Genomic DNA, 9,484 nt, shown 5'->3' on the forward strand with positions numbered 1-9,484 from the left:
AAATCAGGGTGTGGTGGCACACGCCTGCAATCCCAGCACTCCGGAGGTGGAGGCAGGCGGATCTCTGTGAGTTCGAGGCCAGCCTGATCGACAAAGAGAATCCAGGACAGACAGAGACAGAGAAACCTTGTCTCTAAAACAAACAAACAAACAAACAAACAACCCCAAGTATGTACAACACGCAGCCCTGCTGTGTCAGGTAAACAGGAAGGTGAGGCTTGGGCTCACAGAAGGCAGTCAAGTGGAAATCAAAGGGACTTTGTCCTTCAGAGTTCCCCTGGCTTTACTTGTAGAGGTTATCCAATAATTCCTTTAAGTACATCACATACTTCTGAATCTGTTCCCGAGCTGTCATGTTGTGCTTTTCTCTCTCTGTTTTGTAGAGCTGAGCGATCTCAGGCACTAGGGGGTCATCAGGATTGGGGTCACACAACAGAAACCAGATGGACAAAAGTGCTTTTGAACTAGTTAGTGCTGGAGACCACGGTGACCCCAGAACATCAAGACAGATGCTGCCATTACGGTTAACACTCGGATGATAAATCCTTGTTGTAAATGCAACCTCAGGTGGTTTGAAGGGGTAATCTGTGGGGAAATGAATTGATAGGGGCTGTCACTTGGCCCCGTTATTGTAGTCTGCCAATGAAACACGTCGTCTCCAACAACAGGACCTGCTGAACACTGTGCTGGAGGACCTCAGGCCAGCTCATTCAATTCCTGTGGCTTCTCCTCAGAGCCTGTATAAGACAGGTTTTTGTTGTTGTTTTTGTTTATTTATTATGTATGCAGTGCTCTAGCTGCACGTACCCCTGCAAGCCAGAAGAGGGCATCAGATCACATTATAGATGGTTGTGAGCCGCCATATAGTTGCTGGGAATTGAACTCAGGACCTCTGCATGAGTAGTAGTCGGTGCCCTTAACCACTGAGCCGTCTCTGCAGCCTTTAAAACAGGGGTTTTATGGAGTCTAGGCTGGCTTCCAAACTCACTAGGTATCTGAAAATGGCCTTGACCTCCTGATCTTCCATATTTTACCTCTGATTTTTGAGATTATGGACACATACCACCAAGCCTATCCACGTGTTTTTGTAATTCTTTTTTAGTATTTTTCCCCCCAAAGCAGGGTTTCTCTCTGTAGCCTTGGCTGTCCCGGACTCGCTTTGTAGGCCAGGCTGGCCTCGAACTCACAGAGATCCGCCTGCCTCTGCCTCCCGAGTGCTGGGATTAAAAGCATGCGCCACCACTGCCCAGATTCTTTTCACTTCTTTAATGGTGCTCATCATTTTTTTCTCTTGTCTCTTTAGAGCTTACGATTTATGTCTAATCCACATTTAAGTTCTGAACCTTTGCGCTTCTGTCTCTTTGTTGCCTTTCTGTCCTTCGGGGCTTTCTGACCACCCAGGATTCAACAAGAGGAGAAAGCGGAGAGGTTTTACCTGCAGGCAGGCACAGCAGGCTGTTATCACTGAAGACTCCAGATAAGCACTGCCCAGAGGCTGCAGTGGCCCCAGGCCGTCAGAAAAGGGAAGCAAGAAGCCGTAATCTCTTATCTGGTTGATTCCAAAGTCAGGGCTGAAGTTCAGCCATCACTGTCAACATGACTGACCTCAGACCCAGAGAAGCCTAGAGGAAATGTTTACCCAGATAAAAGGCAAGGACTGTGGTCCGCACACTTGGAGATGTCTGCTGGGCTGAGCCTAGTACAGTGGCTACATGTGTGGCAATGCAGGGAAAGCTTCATGGCTGCCACCAGCTCCGAGAACTCCCTAGCTCAGGTGTCTAAAGCTCCCTTGTGGCTGTCTTATGGGCACACCTTCATCTGTATCCCATAATATCCTCCAAGTGAACACATCCCTTTCTCCTCTACTCCCTGTTCCTTTGCTGCTAGTGGGCTGGTATAGCATTTATTGGCAATTTGGAAATGTGTATTATTATGTTGGAAAAAAAAGGTTAGGTTAAATCTTACAACTGTTTTTTGGGGGGAGTTGTTTTTTTGTTTGTTTGTTTGGTTTTTCGAGACAAGGTCTCTCTGTTTAGTCTTGGCTGTCCTGGACTCACTTTGTAGACCAGGCTGGCCTTGAACTCACAGCGATCCGCCTGCCTCTGCCTCCTGAGTGCTGGGATTAAAGGCTTGCGCCACCATCATCTGGATTTTACACTTGTTCTTAAAGAGCTTCCTGCAGAGGTGGCTCAGTGGTTAGGAGCACTTGTTGCTTTTCCAGGGGGCCAGGGTTGGGTTCCCAGCATCTATACAGTGGTTCACAACCATTCTTTCTTAACTCCAGTTGCGGGAATCCAGTGCCTTCTTCTGACTTCTGTGGGAGCCAGGTACATACATATACATTCAGGCAAAATACTCATACACATAAAATAAGTAAATGAATATAATAAAATAAAAAGGGAGCTTCTACAATATTCCACCTATGAAAGCTTTTGTGTCTCTTTCCTTTTTTTTTTTTACTTGTATTTTTGTTTTGTTTTTAGAGACAGGGTTTCTCTGTGTAGCCTTGGCTGTCCTAAACTTGCTTTGTAGACCAGACTGGCCTCGAACTCATAGCAATTCTCCTGTCCCTGTCTCTTTGAGTCCTGGGATTACAGGGGTACACCACCATGCCTGGCTTTAACTTGTTTTGTTTTGTTCTTTTAGTTTTTTGAAACAGGGTTTCTTTGTGTAGCCTTGGCTGTCCTGGACTCGCTTTGTAGACCAGGCTGGCCTTGAACTCACAGTGATCCACCTGTGTCTGCCTCCCGAGTGCTGGGATTAAAGATGCCCCACCAGTGCCCGGCCTTTAACTTGTATTTTTAAAGTAATCAATTTATATGTATGTGTATTTTCTTGCATGAGCTTATGTGCACCACATGTCTGAAGTGCCCCCAGGAGACCAGAAGAGGGCGCTGGACTCCCTGGAACTAGGGATACAGGTAGTGTGAGCCTCTATGTGGCTGCTAGGTCTTCTGCAAGAACCAGAAACCATCTTGCCAGCCCCTAGTGTTAGGTAGGATTTGTTTCTGTTTGTTTGTTTTTATTGTTGTTGGTTTTTTTTTTTAAATGTACATTGATGTTTTGCCTGCATGTAAACTGCCATGTGGATGCTGGGTGCTGGGAACTGAACCTGGCTCAATTTGGAAGAGCAGTCAGTGTTCTTAACCACTGAGCCACCTCTTTAGCACCTTGTTCCATTGTTTTTATTTTGTCTTTAATTGAACTTTTACTATATAGCCCAGGCTGGCCTCCTACTGATGATCTTCCTGCCTCAGCCTTTCCAGTGCTGAAGCCATGGTGTCTGTCTCAGTGGTCCTTAACTACATGTTGTTTTCTCTCTCTTAGCTACATGGTCTTCCTCGTCCTAAATCCCTGCTTATTCCTCAGAGTCTTTCGATATCTTTTGTTTTTTCCTCCCAATCTCTGTTTTCACCCTTACCTATTATCAAGGAATTTTTCCTAAATAAAGACACTTCCTTCCTTAAAAGGAACTCTGGTGTCAGCTGATAAAATAGTAACTCCTCTTATCTCTCCCATCTGCAATGAGGTTGCCAAATTGTAATTACTCTCTGGCCCTCTGACTTTCCTGGGACTGCTGGCCAGTGGTTAGAATGACACTCCTGGTGGCTTTGCTTAGCAGCCATCTCAGTGGAGCTCTCACATTCAGGAAGGCTGGGTATAACTCTGACTAACACATGTTGCTTTATTGCTTATTTTTTAGTTTCCTGGCTGGGTGTAGTGGTGCATGCCTTTAATCTCAGCACTCGGGTGGCAGAGGCAGGTGGATCGCTGTGAATTTGAGGCCAGCCTAGTCTACAAAGTGACTCCAGGACAGCCAAGGATACACAGAGAAACCCTGTCTCCAAAGAACAAAAAACAAACAAAAAAAATAAAAATAATTTCCTGGCTGGCCTTGCATTCATAGTAATACACGTGCCTTGGCCTCCCCAGTCCTGGGATTACAGGACCCATCACTGCTTTTGTTGTTGGTTGTTTGTTTTGTTTTTCTATCTTTCCTTTGCTATTTTTGATTTAGGGTCTCAAGTAGCTTAAAAAGGCCTCAAACTCAGTATGTAGCCGAGGCTAACCTTGAACTTCCAGTATCTGTGCTTCTGTCTCCCAAGGGCTTGGATCACAGGCTTCTGCTACCATGACTGTTTTTTGTTTTGTTTTGTTTTGTTTTTACCATGCCTGTTTACGCAACACTATAGCTCACTTTATGAAGAGATAGAATCCAAACCCGGATCTCAGCGCATTCAGTTGTTTCACTTGGAGAGTTGTTAGGAAAAGGAAACTAACTATCCCTTGCTGGTCAAGCCAGTGTTTTTGAGGGTGAACGTGCTGTCCCTATAAGGAAGGTCCGAGGAGATAGGGGCTAATTGGCGGACAGCTTTTACACAAGTGCACAAGGAAAAGACAGAGCTGTCAGCAGAGCCGGCTTCTTTTTCTCCCAGTGTGGAATGTTATCTCCCGAAGATAGCCATCTTGGCCTGTTAGGAGTGGACAGCTGGGGAGGGAGCCTGCCTGCAGGCAAGGGTGTCAGGTCTTGGAGTTACAAACAGCTGTGAGCCGCTATGTGGGTGCTGGGAGTTGAACCCAGGACTTCTGGAAGAGCAGGCAGTGCTCTTAACTACTGAGCCATCTCTCCAGCCCTGAGGACTCTGTATACCACTGCATGGAGCCAGGGCTGTAGCCTCCCAAGGTTTCCTCTCAGCCCTGTCTACTTTTCCTTTCTTTCTTTCTTTCTTTTTTTTCTCTTCTTCTTCTTCTTCTTCTTCTTCTTCTTCTTCTTCTTCTTCTTCTTCTTCTTCTTCTTCTTCTTTTCTGAGATAGGGTCTTTCTGTGTAGCCTTGGCTGTCCTGGACTCATTTTGTAGACCAGGCTGGCCTCAAACTCACAGCGATCTGCCTCTGCCTCTGCCTCCCGAGTGCTGGGATTAAAGGTGTGTGCCACCACGCCTGGCTTCTGTCTTACTTTTCTATCAGCTTCCTTCATGCCTGAGCCTCTTCAAGGCCTAGTTTCTACTAGCACTGCTGTCCTGGGAAGCCATCCCTGACGTCAGGCATGGTGGCAGTCTCCTGGAAACCTTGTGACAATTCCTCTCTGCTTGGCACTGTTAGCCTCTTCTAGGCTACCAAACCCTGTTGATTGTGAAACGTATCCTGCCCCCTTATCTCCCGCCTCATCTATCTTAAGACACACACTATAAAAAGTATTTCTGATCTCACCTGCTCATGTGGATGCACTGAAACTTCCCAGGGTTGCACGGAGGAGCCCTGGCTCCGTGGGTGAAAGTGTTTGTGGGGCGAGCCTGATGGACTGGAGTTTGGGTCCATGGGAGCCATGTAAGGGTTGGTCACGGTGGCGTGTGTCTGTAATCCCTGCCTGACTTTGGCCAGGTTGGGGCTCAACAGGGGACTCCTGCAAGCTCTCTGGCCAGCTAGCCTGGAGTGAAACCCCCTAGCATCTCCGGGCCTGTAGAGTAGTTTCCCAGCAGCTTTGCCAGCATTCCCCTTGACTCCAGCAGTTCCTGGCTCACTTTGTGCTGGCTGTTGTCCTTCCAGGGACTTTGGACGTGCTGTGTTCCCAAGGCCTTCCTTTTTCTTCCTCGAGGAGAGCCGTCCTTTGCCGTCTGCAGCATGCCCACTCTGGTGCACACTCACTGAACAGAGTGCGCTCACTTCCGGACCTGCTTACCTGCATCTCTTGCTCAGCCAGTCATGGCAGTGTCCCAGTCTCCTTCTCTTCCCCACGTGGGACAGGGTCTCATTGTCCCAGGTTGGTCTCAAATCAACTAAAAAAGCTGAGGGTCACCTTAAAACTGTTGGTCCTGGGCTGGAGAGATGGCTCAGAGGTTCAGAGCACTGCCTGCTCATCCAGAGGTCCTGAGTTCAATTCCCAGCAACCACATGGTGGCTCACAACCATCTGTAATGAGATCTTGTGCCCTCTTCTGGCCTGCAGGTGTATATGCAGGCAGAATATTGTATACATAATAATAAATAAATCTTAAAAAACAAAAACAAAAACAAAACCCTGCTGGTCCTCTTGTCTGTAGCTGGGATTACAGCCATGTGTCACTAAGCCTGGCTTTTTAGTCTGTTCCCTGTCACCTGCAGCTACCACAGAACGGTTGTCCAGCAGATGCTAACTGAAAATTAGCAAAAGAACGGTTGTTCTGTAGTTTTGTATCAGCATTTATCTTAGCTAGGGTTTCTAATGCTGTGGAGAGACACCATGACCACAGCAGCTCTTATAAAGGAAAACATTTAATTGGGGTTGCCATACAGTTCAGGGGGTTAGTTCATGACAGCGGCGTGGCAGGAAGCATAGGGGCAAGCAGGCAGGCAGATATGGTGCTGGAGAGGAGCTGAAAGCTTTACGTCTGGGGCAGCAGACCTCAGGAAGACTGAGTGAGCCACTGGGTCTGGCTCAAGCTTCTGAAACCTCAAAGGCCACCCCTAGTGACACAGGCTATACCTATATATCCCAACAAGGCCATTTGTTCTGATCCTCCCTGTAAGCCTATGGGGGCCTTTTAATTCAAGCTACCACATCAGTAGTTAACTCCCCCCATTCCATATGGTCTTAATCTCTTTGCCCATTTTAATGGGCCACTTGTGTACGTATGGCGAGAGGGGGTGGTGAGTGTGGGCTCTGAAAATAATCATAATTGTTGGTTCCATAGTTCCTCAGGCACTTTGCTCCCAATGAATCAACAAATACACCTAGCTTCCTCTCTTTCTCTCTAAAAAAAAAAAATTTTTTTTTTCCCCCGAGAGAGGGTTTCTCTTGTAGCCCTGGTTGTCCTGACTCGCTTTGTAGACCAGGCTGGCTGCAAAGTCACAGTAATCTGCCTGCCTCTGCCTCCTGAGTGCTAGGATTAAAGGTGTGTGTCATCATGCTGGGCCCTTTCTCTCTCTCTCTCTCTCTCTCTCTCTCTCTCTCTCTCTCTCTCTCAGACAGATGAGCATTACTGTCCAGGTTATGCAATGCCCAGGCCTTCATGATGCTGGCAAGCACTTCACCAACTGAGGTACACACATCCCACCAGGCCTGGCGCAGCTGGAAGGAACAGATAAACAAATAGTCAATATTCAATTCTTAGTTGTCTGAACAGTTTTATTTCAGAAGTCCATGGCTGGCAGTTGGGGGTGGGGAGCAAGCCTATAATCTCAGCACTCAAACGGTGGAGGCAACAGGGCTAGGAAGAGCGCCATCTCTGGCTATTTGGTGAGTGTGAGGCCAGCTTGAGCTACTGGAGACAGTCTCAAAAGTGAAAACAAAAACAAATTCATGGCTGAGACAAGATGCAATAGACGTTAAATAGACACAGCCTTTGACTTGAAGAAAAGGGCTCATTGCCAGGAAAGGGAGGTGACAGGGTTTATGCTATAAGCAGTGGGCCAGGGGGGTGGTAGATACAGTCAGTGCTCCACCCTCTAAAGACAAGAGAGGGAGCGGGTTGGTGGGTGGGACAGGCTAAGGCCATCAAGCAAGGCAGTGCACCTCAAGAAGACCCAGAGAAGGTGGAGGATGGCTGCTCTTCCAGAGGACCCAGATTCAGTTCCCAATACCCACTTGGTGGCTCACAACCATCTGTAAGCCCAGTTCAAGGAGATCTGACACCATCTTCTGGCCTCCTTGGGCACCATAGTCTTGTGGTATATAGCCATACCTTCAGAAAGGTGTGTGTGTGTGTGTGTGTGTGTGTGTGTGAGAGAGAGAGAGAGAGAGAGAGAGAGAGAGAGAGAGAGAGAGAGAGAGAGAGAGAGAGAGAGAAATCCAGGCCACTCCAGGTGTGGTGGTACAAACCTGTGATCCCAACACTTGGGAGCTCCCAAAGGAGTCTGCAGACTAGCCTGGGCTACTTAGGAAGATCTTGTCTCAAAAAACCAAGGACCAAGAATTAGGTATGGGAGGTAGAGGCGGGAGGATCAGGAGTTCACGAACAGTCTGAGTTATGTAGTAAATTCAAGGTCAGCCTGGGCCATGAGACACTGTCTTAAATAACAGACAGCAAGACAGATCAACCCCCCTTTCCTGTGGACGACAATTGTGTGCTGTAGAAAAATGCAGATTTTTGTTTAAAACAAAAATGTGTAGCCAGGCGGTGGTGGCACATGCCTTTAATCCCAGCACTTGGGAGGCAGAGGCAGGAGGAGCTCTGTGAGTTCGAGGGCAGCCTGGTCTACAGAGAGAGTTCCAGGACAGCCAGAGCTACGTAGAGAAACCCTGTCTAGAAAAACCAAAAAAAAAAAAAAAAGTGTGTGTATATCTATGTAAGTGCATAGTGTGTGTGTGTGTGTGTGTGTGTGTGTCTGTATGTGCCAGAAGATGTCAGATTCCTCAGAGCTGGAGTTAGAGCCAGTCGTGAGCCTCGAAACAGGGATGCAGGGATGCAAGGATGCTAGGGATGGCTCTGGAATCCTTTCGAAGAGCACTGGCCACTGAGCCACCTCTCCAGACTCAAAGGAGCAGTCTGTCCTCCCTTCTACTGAGATAGCCCTCTTCTCTTAGTCCTTGCACACACACTCTGCGTACACGTACGTTATAAGCCAGACTCCAGTGTCTAGCTGAATTATACACCACACTGCACTCTCTCTTTTAGATCAAGACTAGAGCCTCCCTTATTCCTCAGTTCCCACACGCAGGAGAGTTTAGGGTGCAGGGGGGGGGGGGACATCTGAGCAGCATCTGACTAAATAGATTTTTAATGAAAAAAATTCTCCAAACTCCAGTAGGCAAAAAAAAAAAAAAAAAGAAAGTTATTATTTTTTGCAGGTGATTTTGTGGGGAACTGTGATTTCAGGCCTCCTAAGTCTATGGGGGGTGGGGGGTAACGTTAAGGAAGGGGACACTTCTTGGAAGCTTCAAGGGACAGGCCGGGTCTTTCAGTGATGGATGCAGTCAGCCGGGTTTGGATGCAGCTAGTTCCCTTGATTGCTTGTCCAGCGTGGAGGCCGGGAGTGGAGCTCCAGCGGGACAGAAGCCGGGGGGTGGTGGCTCATGTTTATGACCTCAGCGCTAAGGGAGGTGGCAGCACAAATCAGCAGTTCAAAGTGATCTTCAGCAAACATCTGAGTTCAAGGTCACCTTGGGCTCCAAGAAACCCTGCCCCTCTGTCTCTCAGAAGAAGAGAGGGAAAAAGAAAAGTGCTTGGCAAATATTTTACATCTGATCTAAAAGGCAGAGAGAAGCAGTCTGCGATTTTCTAAGACTGTCTCTTTCTCCTTTGGGTCTCTCAAGGGCATTTGCTAAGCTCCAAGGTGTGTCCCCTTTGATAGTAGGGGTCATCTCATCTCTAGCTACACTCCCCAGCGTTTTCCTAAGCCGTCCCTGTGCCCTCTCTCTCCCTCAGTCAAGGTCAATTTCATAGCTCAGCACACTCTCTCACCGTTATCCAGGCCACTAAGTTACCAACCGTACCCCTCTTCCCCCCCCTCCTGCTCCTCAAAGCCCCCGCGCCCTCCCACCCCCCCAGCTGAACCAGGTATACTGCT

At 47.9% G+C, this 9,484-nt stretch overlaps 1 pseudogene across 1 annotated transcript; it reads right to left on the minus strand.

Moving 5' to 3' along the window:
- Positions 1 to 283: 283 nt before the first annotated feature.
- LOC311598456 (ubiquitin-conjugating enzyme E2 D2-like) lies at positions 284 to 1,027 on the minus strand (annotated as a pseudogene). Its single transcript has 2 exons — positions 989 to 1,027; positions 284 to 737 (listed from the first exon to the last, which is right to left on the minus strand). The product of its transcript is annotated as a ubiquitin-conjugating enzyme E2 D2-like (transcript).
- Positions 1,028 to 9,484: the final 8,457 nt, after the last annotated feature.

The sequence above is a fragment of the Acomys minous genome, assembly GCF_964271855.1.
Source record: "Acomys minous genome assembly, chromosome: 5".
In the NCBI taxonomy this organism is placed as follows: domain Eukaryota; kingdom Metazoa; phylum Chordata; class Mammalia; order Rodentia; family Muridae; genus Acomys; species Acomys minous.